Consider the following 21,000-nt stretch of genomic DNA (forward strand, 5'->3'; position numbering starts at 1 on the left):
TACTCCCTCCTCGTCATGGAGAGCACCGGGATGATGAAGATGGCCACCGGAGAGGGATTCCCCCCTCCGGCAGGGTGCCGGAACGGGTCTAGATTGGTTTTCGGTGGCTACGGAGGCTTCTGGCGGCGGAACTCCCGATCTATTCTGCTCTTCGATGTTTTTAGGGTATATGGATATATAGGCGAAAGAAATCGGTCAGGGGAGCCACGAGGATGGGGCGCGCGCCCAGGGGGGTAGGGCGCGCCTCCCTGCCTCTTGCCTCCCTCGAAGCTTCCCTGACGTCTACTCCAAGTCTCCTGGATTGCTTCCGTTCCAAAAATAAGTTCCGTGAAGTTTCATGTCAATTGGACTCCGTTTGATTTTCCTTTTCCGCGATACTCTAAAACAAGGAAAAAAACAGAAACTGGCACTAGGCTCTAGGTTAATAGGTTAGTCCCAAAAATCATATAAAATAGCATATCAATGCATATAAAACATCCAAGATTGATAATATAATAGCATGGAACAATACAAAATTATAGATACGTTGTAGACGTATCAAGCATCCCCAAGCTTAATTCCTGCTCGTCCTCGAGTAGGTAAATGATAAAAATAGAATTTTTGATGTGCAATGCTAGCTAACATATTTATCCATGTAGTTCTCTTTATTGTGCCAAGAATATTCAGATCCATAAGATTCAAGACAAAAATTTAATATTGACATAAAAACAATAATACTTCAAGCATACTAACAAAGCAATCATGTCTTCTCAAAATAACATGGCCGAAGAAAGCTATGCCTACAAAATCATATAGTCTGGCTATGCTCTATCTTCACCAGACAAAATATTTAAATCATGCACAACCCCGATGACAAGCCAAGCAATTGTTTCATACATTTGGTGTTCTCAAACTTTTTCAATCTTCACGCAATATATGAGCGTGAGCCATGGATATAGCACTATATGTGGAATAGGATGGTGGTTGTGGAGAAGACAAAAAGGAGGAGATAGTCTCACATCAACTAGGCGTATCAATGGGCTATGGAGATGCCCATCAATAGATATCAATGTGAGTGAGTAGGGATTTCCATGCAACGGATGCACTAGAGCTATAAGTGTATGAAAGCTCAACAAAAGAACTAAGTGGGTGTGCATCCAACTTGCTTGCTCATGAAGACCTAGGGCAATTTGAGGAAGCCCATAATTGGAATATACAAGCCAAGTTCTATAATGAAAAATTCCCACTAGTATATAAAAGTGATATCATAGGAGACTCTCTATCATGGAGCATGGTGCTACTTTGAAGCACAAGTGTGAAAAAAAGATAGTAGCATTGTCCCTTCTCTCTTTTATTCTCATTTTTTGGGCCTTCTCCCTTTTTTATGGCCTTTCTCTTTTTTTCGTCCGGAGTATCATCCAAAATTGTGGGGGAATCATAGTCTCCATCATCCTTTCCTCACTGGGATAATGCTCTAATAATGATGATCATCACACTTATATTTAATTACAACTCAATACTTAGAACAAGATATGACTCTATATGAATGCCTCCGGCGGTGTACCGGGATATGCAATGATGCATGAGTGAAATGTATGAAGAATTATGAACGGTGGCTTTGCCACAAATACGATGTCAACTACATGATCATGCAAGCAATATGACAATGATGAAGCGTGTCATAATAACGGAACAGTGGAAAGTTGCATGGCAATATATCTCGGAATGGCTATGGAAATGCCATAATAGGTAGGTATGGTGGCTGTTTTGAGGAAGGTATATGGTGGGTTTATGGTACCGGCGAAAGTTGCGCGATACTAGAGAGGCTAGCAATGGTGGAAGGCTGAGAGTGCATATAATCCATGGACTCAACATTAGTCATAAAGAACTCACATAGTTATTGAAAAAATCTATTACTTATCGAAACAAAGTACTACGCGCATGCTCCTAGGGGGATAGATTGGTAGGAAAATACCATCGCTCGTCCCCGACCGCCACTCATAAGGAAGACAATCAATAAATAAATCATGCTCCAACTTCATCAGATAACGGTTCACCATATGTGCATGCTACGGGAATCACAAACTTTAACACAAGTATCTCTCAAATTCACAACTACTCAACTAGCATAACTCTAATATCACCATCTTCATATCTCAAAACAATCATCAAGTATCAAACTTCTCATAGTATTCAATGCACTTTATATGAAAGTTTTTATTATATCCCTCTTGGATGCCTATCATATTAGGACTAAATTCATAATCAAAGAAAACTACCATGCTGTTATAAAAGACTCTCAAAATAATATAAGTGAAGCATGATAGTTTAACAATTTCTTCAAAATAAAACCACCACCATACTCTAAGAAGATATAAGTGAAGCACTAGAGCAAATGGCAAATACTCTGAAAGATATAAGTGAAGATCAATGAGTAATCGGATAATTATGCAACTATGTGAAGACTCCTTAACATTTAAGAATTTCAGATCTTGGTATTTTATTCAAACAGCAAGCAAAACAAAATAAAATAAAATGATGCTCCAAGCAAAACACATATCATGTGGCGAATAAAAATATAGCTCCAAGTAAAGTTACCGATGAACGAAGACGAAAGAGGGGATGCCTTCATGGGCATCCCCAAGCTTAGGCTCTTGGTTGTCCTTGAATATTACCTTGGGTTGCCTTGGGCATCCCCAAGCTTAGGCTCTTGCCACTCCTTATTCGATAGTCCATCGAGTCTTTACCCAAAACTTGAAAACTTCACAACATAAACTTAACAGAAACCTCATGAGCTCCGTTAGCGAAAGAAAATAAAACACCACTTCAAGGTACTGTAATGGACTCATTCTTTATTTATATTGGTGTTAAACCTAATTCATTCCAACTTATCTATGGTTTATAAACTTTTTTACTAGCCATAGATTCATTAAAATAAGCAAACAACAAACGAAAAACAGAATCTGTCAAAAACAGAACAGTCTGTACTAATCTGTAGGTTTCGAGTACTTTTGGAACCCCCAAAATCCTGAGAAATTAGGAAGTCCTAGGCAATTTGTTTATTAATCTACTACAAGTGGAATTGTATTTTCTCGCTCTCTGGTAAAAAATGAAAATTATTCTCGTGAGCGCATACTTTCTGTTTTTTACAGCAAGATCAAATAACAATCACCCCAGAAGATCCTAAAGGCTTTACTTGGCACAAACACCAATTAAAACATAAAAACACATCTAACCAGAGGCTAGATGAATTATTTATTACTAAACAGGAGCAAAAAGCAAGGAACAAAAATAAAAATTGGGTTGCCTCCCAACAAGCGCTATCGTTTAACACCCCTATCTAGGCATGATGATTTCAATGATGCTCACATAAAGGATAAGAATTGTAACATAAAGAGAGCATCATGAATAATATGACTAGCACAAAGTCTAACCCACTTCCTATGCATAGGGATTTTGTGAGCAAACAACTTGTGGGAACAAGAATCAACTTGCATAGGAAAGCAAAACAAGCATAACTTGAAGATTTTAAGCACATCGAGAGGAAACTTGATATTATTGCAATTCCTACGAGCATATATTCCTCCCTCATAATAATTTTCAGTAGCATCATGAATGAATTCAACAATATAACCAGCACCTAAAGCATTTTTTTCATGATCTACAAGCATAGAAAATTTACTACTCTCTACATAAGCAAAATTCTCCTCAATCGGAATAGTGGGAGTATCATAAGAGACTTGAATACTATAAATTGTTTCCACATTAAAAGAGTAATGTTCAGAAAAAGGGTAATCACAATCATGACAAGTTTTATAAATATAATCATCACTACTTTTTATAGCATATGTATCATCACAATAATTATCATAAGTAGCAACTTTGTTCTCATCATAATCGATTGAAACCTCTTCCAAGATAGTGGAATCATCACTAAATAAAGTCACGACCTCTCCAAATCCACTTTCATAATTATCATAATAAGATTCAACATCCTCCAAAATAGTGGGATCATTACTTCCTAAAGTTGACACTCTTCCATACCCACTTTCATCAATATAATCATCATAGATAGGAGGCATGCTATCATCATTATAAATATGCATATCAAAACTTGGGAGACTAAAAATATCATCTTCATTAAACGTAGCAACCCCAAGCTTGGGACAAACATTAATTGCAGCAAATATATTCTCAAAAACATCATCTTCATCAAACATAGCATCCCCAAGCTTGGGCCTTTTCATATCATAAACATAATCACTCTCATCATTAATAGTATGGATAGCACCAATAGTATAGCAATTATCATCATCACAATGAGAAATAGGGGCAACATCATTTGAGAGAGATACCTTTCTACCTTTACTTCTCCGTCTTTTCTTTTTCTTCTTCACATCATGTGTGGGTTCAATCCTCTTTTTGGAGCTCCTTATTAATGAGATTGGTTGAATAGAAGGCTCCTCCTCGTTACCTGATTCATCATAAGAAATAATAGGAGAATACTGGGAAGTCTCTTCCCATTCGTTAGTATTCTCCTCATCTTCTATTTGTTTTCTTTTCTTTATGTAATTGGAAATATAAGGATTTTCAATGCAATTCATCGCACAATACGTATAAATTTCTTCTAGATCAATGTCGAGGAATTTCTCGAGGTTATATTCTGGAATATGCTTAGTTTGACGTTTCATTTCTTCATAACCCAAAAGCAAACTAAGTTCATTATGATGTGCAAGGGAAATCAAGTCATCACAATTTTTGGACATGATTCGATAATGAAACAATTTGCATTTGATATTTAAATGACCATTTTCATTGCAAAGTGCACAAGTATGGCTAAGATATTTTAAATTTTCAGCACTAACATCTAGCCTCTCTTGCAACCATTTAGTTTCCAAATACTTATGCCTCTTGCAAAATCTATCTTCCCTGTTTGGTTGTACTTGCAAACTCTATGCACTCCACAAAAATCGACATGCTTAAAAGAGATATTTTCATCATAACTAGTGCAATCATCATTAGTACTATGGATATTCAAATAGTTCATACTAATAACATTGCAATCATGCTCATCATTCAAAGATTTAGTGTCAAACATTCTATACACTTCTTCTTCTAGCACTTGAGCACAATTTTTCTTTCCATCATTATCACGAAAGATATTAAAAAGATGAAGCGTATGAGGCAAACTCAATTCCATTTTTTTGTAGTTTTCTTTTATAAACTAAACTAGTGATAAAACAAGAAACTAAAAGATTCGATTGCAAGATCTAAATATATACCTTCAAACACTCACCTCCCCGGCAACGACGCCAGAAAAGAGCTTGATGTCTACTACACAACCTTCTTCTTGTAGACGTTGTTGGGCCTCAAAGTGCAGAGGTTTGTAGGACAGTAGCAAATTTTCCTCAAGTGGATGACCTAAGGTTTATCAATCCATGGGAGGCGTAGGATGAAGATGGTCTCTCTCAAGCAACCCTGCAACCTAATAACAAAGAGTCTCTTGTGTCCCCAACACACCCAATGCAATGGTAAATTGTATGAGTGCACTAGTTCGGCGAAGAGATGGTGATACAACTGCAATATGGATAGTAGATAATGTTTTTTGTAATCTGAAAATATAAAAACAGCAAGGTAACTAATGATAAAAGTGAGCGTAAACGGTATTGCAATGCGTTGAAACAAGGCCTAGGGTTCATACTTTCACTAGTGCAAGTCCTCTCAACAATAATAACATAATTGGATCATATAACTATCCCTCAACATGCAACAAAGAGTCACTTCAAAGTCACTAATAACAGAGAACAAACAAGGAGATTATGGTAGGGTACGAAACCACCTCAAAGTTATCCTTTCTGATCGATCTATTCAAGAGTCCGTAGTAAAATAACATGAAGCTTTTCTTTCCGTTCAATCTATCATAGAGTTCGTACTAGAATAACACCTTAAGACACAAATCAACAAAAACCCTAATGTCACCTAGATACTCCAATGTCACCTCGAGTATCCGTGGGTATGATTATACGATATGCATCACACAATCTCAGATTCGTCTATTCGACCAACACAAAGAATTTCAAAGAGTGCCCCAAAGTTTCTACCGGAGAGTCAAGACGAGAACGTGTGCCAACCCCTATGCATAAGTTCATGTGGTCACGGAACTCGCAAGTTGATCACCAAAACATACATCAAGTGGATCACATGATATCCCATTGTCACCACAGAGAAGCACGTGCAAGACATACATCAAGTGTTCTAAAATCCTTAAAGACTCAATCCGATAAGACAACTTCAAAGGGAAAACTCAATTCATCACAAGAGAGTAGAGGGGGAGAAACATCATAACATCTAACTATAATAGCAAAGCTCGCGATACATCAAGATCGCATCACCTCAAGAACACAAGAGAGAGAGAGAGATCAAACACATAGCTACTGGTACATACCCTCAGCCCTAAGGGAGAACTATTCCTTCCTCGTCATGGAGAGCACCGGGATGATGAAGATGGCCACCGGAGAGGGATTCCCCCCTCCGGCAGGGTGCTGGAACGGGTCTAGATTGGTTTTCGGTGGCCACGGAGGCTTCTGGCGGCGGAACTCCCGATCTATTCTGCTCTTCGATGTTTTTAGGGTATAAGGATATATATAGACGAAAGAAGTCGGTCAGGGGAGCCACGAAGGGCCCACGAGGGTGGGGGGCGCCCAGGGGGGTAGGGCGCGCCTCCCTGCCTCGTGCCTCCCTCGAAGCTTCCCTGACGTCTACTCCAAGTCTCCTGGATTGCTTCCGTTTCAAAAATAAGTTCCGTGAAGTTTCAGGTCAATTGGACTCCGTTTGATTTTCCTTTTCTGCGATACTCTAAAGAAGGAAAAAACAGAAACTGGCACTATGCTCTAGGTTAATTGGTTAGTCCCAAAAATCATATAAAATAGCATATAAATGCATATAAAACATCCAAGGTTGATAATATAATAGCATGGAACAATAAAAAATTATAGATATGTTGAAGACGTATCAACCACGCGCTGGCTTGGAGCGGCCACTTGCTCGTCCGCGCGCCAGCCTCCAGCCTCGCCCATCGTGCTAACAGCCTAGAGTAGTGAGTGATGGAGCAGCGACTTGCCTAGCTCTTATCCGATGGGATCGGCAGGTCACCCAGCTGGTTTTTATGCCAGGGAACACTTCCTGCTTGCCGGATGCCATGGAGAGTGTAGTGCGGTTCTTACCGGCGTCTTGCCCAGTTTAAATAGCGGGCGGACGCAAGGAACCAACCTATGTTCTGTTTAATGCTGGCAGCCTCGAGAACGGACGTGTGGCCGAAGTAGGTTTCTCGGCACACACATGGGTTTAATGGAGGTAAGCGGGCAGTATGTAGCCGTTTAAATGCGGCGAGGAGGCGTGTTCAGTAGGGCGTGCAGCGGATGACGCTCTCTCGGTTGGCGCGCTGCTTCTATGCCGACAGTGAGAGGTCTCGTCCGCCTTGGGCCGGTGTCAATGCGGATGGCTGGCGTCAGGCGAGAACACGCATGGGGTGGTTTTTTTGGTGGGCACGGTTGGCAGACACGAACGTATCAGTCGTCCAGACGCCCGCAACCCCCCCCCCCCCCAATTCTCTCGAGTTTGTGGAAAAAAACTCATTTGGACCGGCCTGCAAACTGATGTAGGATCGCGTTGAATGGTAAAACATGTCCGAACCGCACGGTCCGAACAGTTTCAGACGGTTCGAGAGTTGGCTATGGAGATGCCCTAACAAGCCTTCCTAAGCTGGATTTGTGAGGGCATGTACAATGGTTGATGAGATTATCTTATCTTAAGTCTTGCATGTAATTTAGAGATGATAAAAAAATGTCTACAATGGGTCATCTATTAGCCTTGTCTTTAATAACTATTCATTCTTAAAAACATGGTGAGACATATTGTGCTAAGAGATCATCTCTTGTCTTTTCTTAAATAAGACAAGACAAACATTTTTTTATGAGTTCTCTCTTCTTCACCTCATCATTTTTACATGGCACTTCTAAGATAGTATCATTGTACATGCGCTGACACCATCGACAAATCTCAGCCTGAATTTGTCTTCCGCTAAAAAAGGATAAGCTGCGGAGAAAACCCAGACCACGCACACACAGCTTAAATTTCCTCTCCACATGATCAGTTTCACAAATTCAAACGATCAACTTGTAAAAGTGTGAGTTGAACTGTGTTTACTGTCACAGTATATTGTGCGGTCTCTGCCTTTGCTTCCATGTACTACTAGCTGCATGCACGCATGCATGGTTGCATGCGCATCTCACACGTGGATGGTGCAGACAAATCTTACCCTTCTATCGGCTTTGTCGATCCAGTCCCGATGCTCCATTACATTTGGGAGGTGTCACTTTAGGCTAAAAGTAAGGACAACTACTGGCGCACGTAGCGTGCGGTTTTTTACCACTTGCACTTACCACACCACGTGGTCGTATACACTACAGTCTACAGAGACGCTAAGCTGTGCGCCACGCCAATGTCGACACCTGTGGATACGCCGTCGACCAAATATTTTCCTTCCTTCACTTTTTCACCCAATGGGATTTACATCACGTTGAGAATTACCATAACCAACCGGTCGATCTTACCATAGCCAGCTAGCTTTCCATATCCTTTTCTTAGCAGCCAAGTTGCACATCACTGCTCCACTCATTGGATGCTTAGCGGATCTGCTCGCTTAATTGCTTGTAGCTCTGGTCAAGATAGTAACGCACAACTCATGCTGCATCGTCCACACACATCACACATGCATGCACTAGACAATAGTGCTCTCTCTATATTCTTTGCATGCACTAGCCAATAGTGCTCCGAAAATGCCTTTTGGAGCTCGGCCTCCATGGAGGCCGGTTTTTGAAAAACACAAAAATCATGAAAATTCATATTTTTACAATTCAAAAAAATCTGAAAAAAATTACAGATATACATGGAGGCATAACACACATGTGTGTAAATTTTTAGGGTGAAATACGTTGAAATGAAGGCTGTGCAAAAAAGACAAATCTGAGGCCTTTTAACACATGTTACTATTCATCCCCAAAGTCCAGAAATTTGTCTTTTTTCTATAGGTCGCATTTCGAAGTATTTCATCTTGAATTTTTACACACACATGCATTTCATCCGTGTATAGTTACATATTTATTTTCAGAATTTTTTGAAGTCAAAAAGTTTGAATTTTGAATTTTTCAAAAATAAAGGGCTCCATGGAGCTCGGTCACCAAAACGCCCTACTCATAGTGCTCTCTCTATATATTCTTGGACTATTCAGTCTGTTTTCTTGTCTGGAAGAAGTTAGTGACACCGCCAGAGAGCGATCTCGAAGGGATAAGCGTCAAGTTGTTATCGCCTGATCATCGCCCCCCTCCCATTAAGGTCTCACTCCTCCGCCCCTTTTGTGAGCGCAATTGGCGTGGATTATTGGTTTAGATCATATGTTACCTAACCGAAAAATCTATCGGAAGCTTCGTGGAGCGGCGCTTCATATTGACGTAGGCGACGACGTGCATGACTGACATGTCTGCCGATTACGGCAGTGCGTACTGACCATTAGCTGGTCAAGTCGTCGTCCTTGTACTTGTCTTTTCCAGGAACCTCACGTGGTAAAAAATCAGAGTAGCTAGTGCGGTACGTGGTTATTTTGAATCATTTCTCCCTTTCGTGAGTGGAGTTTGTGCATTCAGATGTCTGCAGGTTGTTTCTACAACGTGTGTAAAAGTTTATGCGTCTACTCTGAGCTTCAACCTAAGCCATCAACACTACCTTTAGTTAATTATAATTGTATATTTTCTACGTGAAAAAGAAAGAGTGCCGAGAGGAAGAATTGATGGGTAGCTAAAACGCTCGAACAAGTGGTAGCTAGCTGTGCAATGTGGAGCCCGGCCGACGAGGTACGTTTATGGTGGGATGAGGATGAGGAGCTATCGAAATCTTTTTGCGTCGAGTGCAACAGCTTAGCACTATTTCACTACTCTAGCTCTCCGGCGGCGATTTGTCGACGATCAACAATGCCACGATCATCCTCCTGCCTAAGAAGGATGGGGCAACGGAGATCTCCCACTTCAGCCAATCAGTTTGATCCACTCAGTAGCCAAGCTAATCTTCAAAGTTCTCTCCATTAGACTAGCGTCGGTCATCGGCTCCATCATCTCACCGGCGCAGACGGCTTTCCTGAAGTCCAAGTGCACCCACGACAGTTTTCTCTTCGTGCAAAACTCCGTTCGAGCCCTCCACCGCCGCAAAACGCCAGAGTTACTAGTTAAGCTAGACATAGCAAAGGCGTTCGACACCGTTTCCTGGGAATACCTACGGGAGCTGCTGCAGCAACTAGGGTTTAGTGCGCGTTGGCGCGATTGGGTGGCCCGTTTGCTCGCCTCGGCTTCCTCTGCGGTCTCGCTCAACGGCTCGATAGGCCCTGGCATCCTCCACCTCCGCGGATTGCGCCAGGGCGACCCGCTCTCCCCCTTCCTGTTCATTCTGGCCATCGACCCGCTGCATCATCTCATAGAAGCGGCAGTAGAGCAGCAGCTGCTGCATCGTCTACCTGGCCGCGATCTCACGCTCCGTGTCAGTCTCAACGCTGACGACGCCATCATTTTCATAAACCCTAGACGAGAAGAAGTGAACTCTCTGCTACATATCCTCAGCGACTTTGGTAAGGCGACGGGACTCTGCATCAACCCAGCCAAATCCGCGGTCTCGCTGATCCGTTGCGAGAGCATCAATGTCAGCGACGTACTCCAGGGTTTTGCTGGCTCCATCGCCCCATTCCCCATCAAATATCTTGGGCTGCCGGTCTCTACGGGCCGCCTGAGATTGGCCCATTTCCAGTCAATCGTCGGCAGAATCAAGGGAAGGCTCGCGGGATGGAAGGGCAAGCTTCTGCTGATGGCCGGGCGTCGCGTCCTGGTTCGATGCGTGCGGAGTGCCATGCCAACCTTCGCCCTCACCATCCTGCGTGTCCCAAAGAAGATCATCAACGAGATAGACAAGTGTAGGCGGCATTTTCTCTGGCGCCAGGATGAGGAGATTTCGGGAGCCAGCTGCAAGGTCAACTGGCCTACGATCTGCACCCCGACGGAGCAGGGGGGACTGGGCATCCCTGACCTGCAGTGTTTCGGCAGGGCGCTGCGGTTGCGCTGGCTTTGGACCGCCTGGCACCACCTGGAGCGGCCGTGGGTGGGCACCGACCTACCTTGCGACGACGCGGACAAGGCGCTGTTCGCAGCCTGCACCAGTGTGGCGATCGGGGACGGGGCTCGGGCCTCCTTCTGGCTCTCCCCCTGGATCGGCCACGGCTGCCTCTCGCAGGAATTCCCAAGGCTGTTCAGCTACTCACGACGCAAGAATAGATCGGTCAGGGAGGCCCTCAGCGATGACATGTGGATCCGCGACCTCGGGCACGACGACAACCTGCACCTTCTGCCGGACGTCCTCGCCCTCCACCGCTTGCTTCAAGGAGCAGGCGTGCACCTGCAGCCAGATGTGTCTGATGGCCTGACGTAGTGTAGAGCGAGCTCCGGGCAGTACTCAGCGAGGTCAGCCCACATGGCGCAGTTCCAGGGAAGAACAGTAACCCAGTTCGATCGGCTGGTATGGAAGGCCTGGGCGCCTGGCAAAATCAAATTCTTCGTCTGGTTGCTCCTGCAGGATCGACTATGGTGCAACAACCGGCTACAACGGCGGGGATGGACAAACACCTACTTCTACCAGTTATGCATCAGAAATCTGGAGTCCTCGAGTCACCTTTTCTGGGACTGCCAGGAAGCCGGACGAGTCTGGGCCGAGCTGGGACGGTGGCACGGCTGCTCGGCTCTCACCCCGGTCGGGAGCAGGAGCCATCACGGCTCCACTGTGATTGTCCAAGGGATCCTGGAGCGTACCCAACAGCAATGGCGCAAAGGTGTTCGGACACTGTGCTGGCTTGCTTGCTGGGAGATTTGGCAGGAGAGAAACCATTGCACTTTTAGGCAGCAGCTCCCATGTGTGCCAAGAATCATCAACCGAATTAGAGACAACATCGACCTATGGAGAGTCACAAGAGCTACGTGCTTAGAGAGCCCCTTCGGGGACCCCCCTTGAGAGATAACCCCCCCCCCCCCCGGGTTCTTTGGGTGTTGACCGGCTGTGGCACACCCTAAAACATCGATCCTAGGATCTTCACCAACTTTGTTATTCCCCACTGCTTTCTGCTATGATCAATGAAATAGCCAGCAGTTGCTGGATCTTTCAAAAAAAACTACTCTAGCTCTTCCATGGAGCGCCGTGTCCTCTGAAGCTACCGGCCAGTCAAAAGCGGCACGCGCGCATGCATGCAGGAATGAGAACTGAAGCCAAAACCCCTCAACGTGACCGAATTCACGCTACGTCTCTCATGCGGGGCTCACATTTTTCCGATTTATTTTTACTCTTTGGCATTACTCTTTCAGCGTGTCCATCAATTCTGAGGTGTCTATAACAATTTCGTCAATCTCAAGATCTGTGGCTCAATTTCTCGAAGGTAAAGTGTGATTACTTTCTTTCTTAGGGATGAGAGAGAGAGAGAATGTGTGTGTATACTTTTCTTTTGAACAGTAGTCAGGGTACAGAGGGACCCGACGAGCTTCTTTTCTCATTTAGAGAAAACAAAATTACAAACAAGTCCCTGACTTTTACAAGGAGGACTTTCAACTAATAAACAAGATTACAATTGGGTTCGAAAGTAGTTTCAATGTGCATACAATCATACCGCCGCGGGAAGAAACCACATGGGACAGTGATACCAAGATGCATGGCATCTCCTCCAGTAACAGACCTTGCATGAAGAAGCAACCACAGATTTTCTAATTGAAGCAGCACTGCCTCCTTTTTGGCATCTAAGCCAGGAGGAATACAAGAGCCGCACTCCGTCTAGAAGAACCACATGCGAGGTTTGAAGGTCGGCTACTGATAGCTACTGGATAGCAAGCATCATCATCTCTGCAGGCATAGCTAGAGATGATCCTCTTCCCAACTGATATGGTCTTGATGTCCATCCCTCCCCAACTTCCATAACACCAACATGGCGGCAAGGGTAGCCGAGCTCAAGTAGAATAAATCTTTCAGATTAGGGAGCAAACCGAGCTTACTGGGAGTGCTTCCTATAGATATGCATAGGCAACTAGGGTGAGATCCAGCAGAGGACAAAGCACCAACACGAGATGACACAAGAAACCCTAAATACAAACCACCTAAACCAAAGATCTACAACTAATAATGATTGCCCTAATATGAACAAAGGGACTCCCACGCTCTGCGCCAATTTCCACAATGACCGAGATCGATGGTCGGGGAAGAAGAGGGAGCGAGCTGGCCTAGCTTTCCGTCTCTCAACGGGGGTCGGGCGAGAGAGGAGCTGAAAGGGGAAAAGAGAGTCTTTCTCTTAACCTAGTATACCACACAATACATTTTAGGAAGGCAAGAGTTATATTTAAGTTATCTAGAATTACTATTATTCAATTTAGTTTGACAACAGTTATGAGAGCAGCTGGAGCATGGCTTATTACCGGGAGTGAGATCATTTGAAAATTTAGCCCTATACGTTTGTTTGGGTTTCTGCTTGGGCTCAGATTAGCCATGAAGCTGGTGTGGCATACACATTACTTTCAACAGAAACATTAGTATAGTTACGAAGATAGCAATGGGACACAATGTTTTCCATGCACATATCCTCTGAATATGCACGGAGCAAATACAAAAAGGGATCCAATAATTGTGTACATTGGTAACATTTGAAGAAGTAGCACAAAACAGGAGTTTAACAAACACAACATAATACTTAACTGTCCAACTCTCACTCAAAAAGAATATGCATTTGTCTTAGTGTCAACAGTTTTGAATGGGTTTAGGGGCACTGCCATGTGGGCCCAACATGTCAGATTGGTACCAGAGGGTATCCGTGGTGCAAAATCTACGTCCATGCCCAACATGTGAGTTTGCGGGTATCCGTCCGCAAAAAAAACATGTGCAAAACGTGACCTTTATACCTGTTCCATTGGAGATGATATCTGTAGGTACTCGGATCCACGTATAAAATTGTAATTCTTGTAAAAATATTAACACTGCTGAAAAACACTCTTTGTTGATTGTTCACCACTATCGGGCAAGCAAAATCCACTTGTAGTGCTGCTCACAACAACAAGCATTTGAAGGCCCTTTACCTTTAGTGTTGAATCTAACATATGGCCATTTTTAGTAAAAAAACATCACCACTCATAGGTCAGAATTGAAGCCCATTAGTGATGACATCGTTATTGCTAATGATGTTGATCTAGCTCCAACATAGGGTCCGAGAGGAGGACCACGTTGACGCAAGCCATTCTACCACCCACACGACCACATTGTCTATTTTCTGCCTCGAGCAATGTGCCAACTCGGATAGCGGGTGATGGGGACGTTAGCTTCCCGAGGATGAGCGTGGGGCTGGCCATTTGATCCTTGCCTGCCCAGGTCCAAAGTCGATGTCCACGAGGATGTCACAAATGTAGAGTAGTATGTGCGGCATAATGTCTTCCTCCTCCTCATCGTCTAGCCACGACAACAACAACAATGGCAATGAAGTTCTGGGTGGAGAACGGTGACGGAGTCGGTGGAGGCTCAGAGCAATAGTTGTAGTTGACAGTGTTTGACACTGGATCCGTTTTCCTTTTTGATTCTAGGATATGTCGATGATTAATGCACTATTGATCTTACAATATGTGTAGAGTTGTGTAACGAAGTAGAGAGATTGGTGGTGCCCTAGGGATCTTGTTGGTGATATTGGAGGCATGGTAGTTTACCCTGGTTCAGGCCTCAAGATGGGTAATAGACATACACCGTGCCTACCTATCTTTATCGATAATTGAAAATTTTATAATGGTGTTCCATCTATCTAACGAGCTAGTTTTCGAGTATAGGATACCTGCACGAACTTATTCATTGGCGGGGATTCATCTGTTCCTGTAGAGGTAGACAGAAGACAATAGTTTGGGCCATCTTCGTGGGATGCAATAAGATCAGGTGATCCCACCGTGTTTACAAGGAAAAACAATTAAGTTGTATATCTCAAATTAAAGACAGTGTGGTTTAAGCTCCCACTTGTTTTTATTTAACTGAAACCACCTTTCTGTACTAGAAGAAAATTTAAATTGTTCATCTTAAATTGCGCCAAGTTTAGCTTCACTCTTGTGTTCCTTTTAACAATCCTCGTACCAATCCAGTCGTGTGCATACACCCTGATTGTCGTATGGTTGTCCATCACTCTTTAACTGATTTTGGCCCAACTGCAAGGACAAATGAAGAATCACTACAAACACTTCATCAGTAATCAAAAAGCATGGTATAAACCAAGGAGGAAAGTTATAAAATTTGTTAGTAATTACTACTCCTCCCGTCCCATAATATAAGAGCGTTTTTGACACTACACTCTTATATATCTAAAGTTTTCACGCTTTTGTATTATAGGACGAAGGTAGTATTATATATCTAAAGTTTTGACTGATTAGTGGAATGGTCAAGCCATCAAGAGAATGTGTTTTGTTTATACGATCCGTCCTAGTGGCACAGTGGATTTGTATATATCCGGTCCTGCATGCTTGGAGAACGATGCAAGTTTTATCTCTGAACTTTTTCTCCAAAAGGAAGGATAAACCTCCCGCTCTCTGCACCCTGGAATGCACACCCGGATGCACGCACACAGGCTTATCTCTGAACGTGTGTTGCCACATTTTCTCTTTCAGCTCGTGAAAACTTCGAGGCTGACATATGGTGCACCTTTTTTTTGTGAACGGACATATGATGCACCTGGTCACGTTGAATTCCAACGCGGGCAGAAGTCAATTGTTTACATTTTCATTTTCATTTTCATGTGGCTGCTGAAGGAGAGCAGTGATACGGAATGGTCAAGAGATCGATCGATGCAGGGACTAGGTACCTAGCTAGCCTAGCTAGATGTGGTCGTCACGTTCAAACGGCTTTCTTCATGCAACTGAACTCCATGCTGACCGTGCGTTCATCTCGGTCATCCACATCGTCGTCCCCTTTAATTTATTCTCGTCCATCTCACCGGCAACTATACATGTACCCATTTCTATCCGCCAATTATTTGTGTGGCGGCGGCACACCCACACTACATGCTAGCTGCGGCATGGGTTTCTACCAAAATAGGCTGAAAAGTTGCAGTTAGTTTCGTCATGTTCTTCCCACCAGCTCATTCAAAAACCTGATATACTGATTGTCACCTTATATTCTTTGTTATCTGGATACATATTATTGATATACACACACATAATAATAATAATACATGCAAGTCTCCGGAGAAATTTGTGCAGGCTTATCGCATTTTTTTAAATAATAATATGTACAGGCAGCTGGGGGCTTATCATTTGAGCTGACCTGCACGCGCCAGGTTTGTCACGGAGCTCCATGTCAATTCTGGCAAGTGGAGTGCTCGGGAGGAGTTCCTACAGCTCTAGCGCTGGCTGCGCGCGCGCGTCCGTCGCCGTCGTCATCGTCACGGCTCACGAGGACGGATGACCACCACCATCTCTCTCACCAGTTTCAAGATCGGGTGGGCGGGCCGGCCGGCCGACGGCGCGCGCACGTCGACACGTGCGACGACGGCGACAAGACGGGCGACGGCAAAGCTAGCCCAGGTCCATCGACCGAGTTCACGTCAACGGCGACGTGCGCGCGCTCGATCGTACGCCACGCTAGATGTGCTACATGTCGTTGTTCTTCCAATGCTTGTCTGGTTCCATTTGTTTTGGCAGACAAGTAGGACAAATTCACTATTTCAATCCTTTTGGTTAACTTAAAGCACGATCTGATCCTATGTGCAATTTTTTTTTGGATATGCCCATTTTTCTATCGTCATTGTCTTTGGCGGTATGCTAGCACATCCTACGACCAAGGTCTTTGGTGGTAGAACTTACGTACACTGTCACGCCTGCTCGGTATGAAAAAGACCCTATCGCCATGGTCTTTGGCTGTAGGGAGATGCATGCAATGATAATAGGGGCACACATGCAATAAAACAAAGATGAAAACCCTACTGCTATAGGCTATGACGGTAGGGTAATGCATCTTATCGACCATGGCATTAGGATGCGTTACTGTACCGTCAAAAACAATGACGATATACAAATAATCAGATCCAAAACAATTATGCACATATGTCAAATCGTGCTAAACTAATGAAAAAAGGGTCAAAATAGGAATTTGGCCGACAAGCACTACCCCAAAGGTACCCTATAGCTAAGCTACGGGCCTACAGTACGTGCCTGGAAACAAAAAAAGTCGTTTGTTCGTGCATGTGATGTGTGTGCACAGATTGATAGATATATGCATGTGCAGTGACCGTGTGTCATTAAGACGAATCTTAGCGTTGATGGGTTTGGTAGACTAGTTCGTTCGAGATATAGGTTTGTCGTCTGTCACTTGTCACACACGTTTGGTTGGTGTTCTCTCGACTAGTGCACCTACGTGCCTGCTTGACTTGAGTAACTCGACTCTACCTAGTTTTCTTTAGAAAAACACTGGCCGAGTTTCATAGCATACAGCTTAATGATAGCTAGTGTCAGGTTGCTTGTCACACCGTAAAAGTAGTGGCTACGGACCTAACTTCATACATGTTGACGTACATATGGGACTGACCAGCAAGTCAAGGTTTTTATTGCGAAAAGAAGTACTCTCTTCGTCCCGAATTACTTGTCGAAGCGGATGCATGGCAGGATACGTCATGGGCTCAGCCCTCACGGCCTTGATCTGCGGTGCTACTTCGGCTGTTGCGGCTGCAATTGTGGTTTTGCTAGTTTGGCCCTAGCAATCTCCGTCTGTCATGACGTCTTCCTATCGAACGTAGACCTCTTCGATCTGGCCACTGGCATATTTCGGTCTTCCCTGTCAGAGATCTACATGGATTGGCGAATGTCGTCCCTGGATATCTAGATCGGAAAGGCTCCGGTCGTGCGCTCTTATATTATCAGCCAACACGGCTTCAAAAGGGCGCGACGCGAAGCTTCGCTTTATTATCAAAGTCGTGGGACATGTCTAAGTCAAGATTTTCAAGACATTGATAGAAGTGGAGAAAGTCATTGCGGCTGCGATTGGAGGTCTTGAAGCATTGGCGGAAAGGTGTACTGGATGCGATGCAGACTGTGTGCTAGGTGTTTGGTGGATTGCACAACGGCCTTGGCAAGTGGGGGCGGCAATACTAGAGGTCTGCAATTTCGGTGGTGTTCCTCGAGTACCGAGTCTCGATTCCTAGAGTGAAATCCAAGGTCTGGCCTTCATTGGTTGTACATGGCAATGACCTTGTCGAAGGCATTGTTTTTTCGGTGAACTCGGACTTTTTGCATGGTGAAAACTCAAGATCTTCGATCGGGCAACGATAACGCTTATGCGTTGTTTCCTTATAGGAGGCGTTGCTTTTGGAGAACCTTTTTTGTAAGTCGGGTGTTGTTTTTGGTGGTAGTTAGAGGGTTGTTGTTGCTAGTGACTGATCACCGTGGCGGGGCTCTTTTCTTCTTTCTTTTTATTTCTTTTTTGATTGTGTGTATCCTTGATGTCTTTGAACATCTTGTTGGTACAAAGGCCGGGTGTAATTTGTATCACCGTGATGTTAATATATTCTCTTTCACGAAAATATATAGAAATGAATGTATGTAGAACTTAAAATACATCTAGATACAATCATTTATGCGACATGTAATTGTGAAGTAGGGAGTACTCCGTATGATTGTATGAGCTACTCGATTAGTTGTGATCCGCATGCACATATGGACTTAGATGGCATCCAACACTGGCAAGAACACGTTGGTCAATTCATTAACCAGCCATTTCATACTCTAGGGTAGCTTTATTGATGAGTAGCGGCGCGGAATACTGGAAATAAATCATGTATTTTATCGGGGAATGAATATGGCACGTCCACTTCACAATTTGGATTTCCTGAGTCAGGTCTTTCAGTTGATAAGGACGAGCCATGCATGGCCAATGAATTCATCGAGAAGCTAGTGCGATGGCCAGTGGCCAAGTACTCGAGTATGTGGATCGACATAACGTACTACGAAACTACCAACGAAAAACACCACATCCACACCACAACCAGATGCAAGGACTTGCACAATGCCAACAAAAACACCACATCCACAACCAAATACAAGGACTTGCACAATACCAACTGAAGGTTGGACTTGTTTCAAACTCGGATACAATCATACGGATTTGAACCAACAGCAAGAATTATGGAACAGACGGAGTATTTAGCATTTTTTGAGCTACCTTTTCAATTAGGCCAAGCACCCCAGGCTTTGTCGGACTAGAACACTTCCCGCCTTCAGTCTGGATGATATCGGCACCTTCCTCTTCGAGTAGCTCTGCAAGTCTCATCTGTAATTTTGCACAGAGGGGTTCCGTATTAGAGCACTTGTTAACTGTCATTTAAAGAAATATTGTATGACAGAGGATGATATACCTGATCTGGGAGGCTCAGAGTGTGAGGAACTGTTACTGATAATGTGATGTCTGGGAGTATCTTCCTTGTCTCCTTTGTCAAGTTCAGTATCTGAAATAGATCAAACGGGTTTTTAAGTTTCCACATAAAAATGATAGTTTGTCTCAGTAAACAGAGGAACCATTAGCAAAATCAATAAGTTTAATTAGCAATAAGCTGAATTTTTTACTTGCTCAGATGAGAATTCAATGCCTGCGTCGTAAAAGGAATCATAGTTTCCAATCTCAATCTGCACGAGAGAAGTTTGTGAAGGCCAGTGGCTAGCAGAGTAAATAAAATGCAGTTGAACCATGCGTCCATGAAGCTAGCTACTAGTACGTACATCCTTTGTATCCCCTTGTCCAGCGACCACGGCGACGCCCGTGGACGCCGTTCTCTTCCTGAAGACGTCGTCGAGGTGTTCTTCTTCATGTCAAGGTTCCGGGTGAAAACCCTAGCCCAACTGGACTCGGCAGCGACGACACTTGGCGCCGCTATCCCTCCTGAGGGCGATGTCGTGGAGCTTAGGTGTTTAGGGCTTTCTGTGACGATGTACGCATATCTTCCTGTGCTCTTTGGGCGGCCTCGTCGTGTCCTGTGTGATACGGGTTGCCTAGGATCAGCATTGTTTGAAGGCTACCCTATCATCTTGTATCGTTCTGCCGTGTACTCTATTATGTTGTGCTTTATATATAAAGCGGGGCAAAAGCCTGGTTCGAGTAGAGTATTCCCTACGTTCGGAATTGGTGTTTATATAACCCCCCATCCCCTCAAAAAATATATATTCTGGTTTGTTGAGTTAAATAAATTAACAGAAATGCTAAAACGCAGTCGCCTGATTTTTTTTAATGTTCCAACCTCTCTTTTCGTTAATTGGTGTCGCAGTCTCTCCCCGGTGAAGTTTCATCTACTTATATGAAATCCGAAATAAAAGTTACTTTTGCGGTCACACTTTTACAATTTGGCAAAAAAGAGATCAAACCTTTAGAAAAAATCACTTGTCAGTCCCCTAGATTAAACTTTTCAAAAAAATCATAAATTATACTCCCTTTATTCACAAATATAACATGTTTTAATTTTCTTTTAAAATCGGATGTATATAGACACATTTTGATGTGTTTGTTCACTCATTTCAGTTCATATGCAATCCATTTTGAAATATCCAAAACATCTTATTTTTTATGAATGGAGGGAGTAGTTTTATTTGTAGCCCTTTAAAAAAACTTCCATAAATGAAACCAAGTCTATAAACAACAAGAGAAATAACTCGGTTCTTTGCATTCCGAATGAGAATAACCCGCCCCGACAAATGAGCGGTCGAGCTGGATGACAAAAGTGTGAGTGAGAAAGATTAAACTTCTCAAAAACTTTCACAAATCAAACTTTTATTCGTAGCAATTGTGCCTTTCAAAAAACTTCCATAAATATTTCGCAAAGAACAAACTTCCATAAATGAAACCAAGTGTCCAACGACAAGAGAAGCAACTCGGTCGACAAAAGTGTGCGTGAGAAAG

The sequence above is a fragment of the Triticum urartu genome, chromosome 2A, assembly GCF_056163025.1.
Source record: "Triticum urartu cultivar PI428250 chromosome 2A, HENAU_Tu73, whole genome shotgun sequence".
NCBI classification, from domain to species: domain Eukaryota; kingdom Viridiplantae; phylum Streptophyta; class Magnoliopsida; order Poales; family Poaceae; genus Triticum; species Triticum urartu.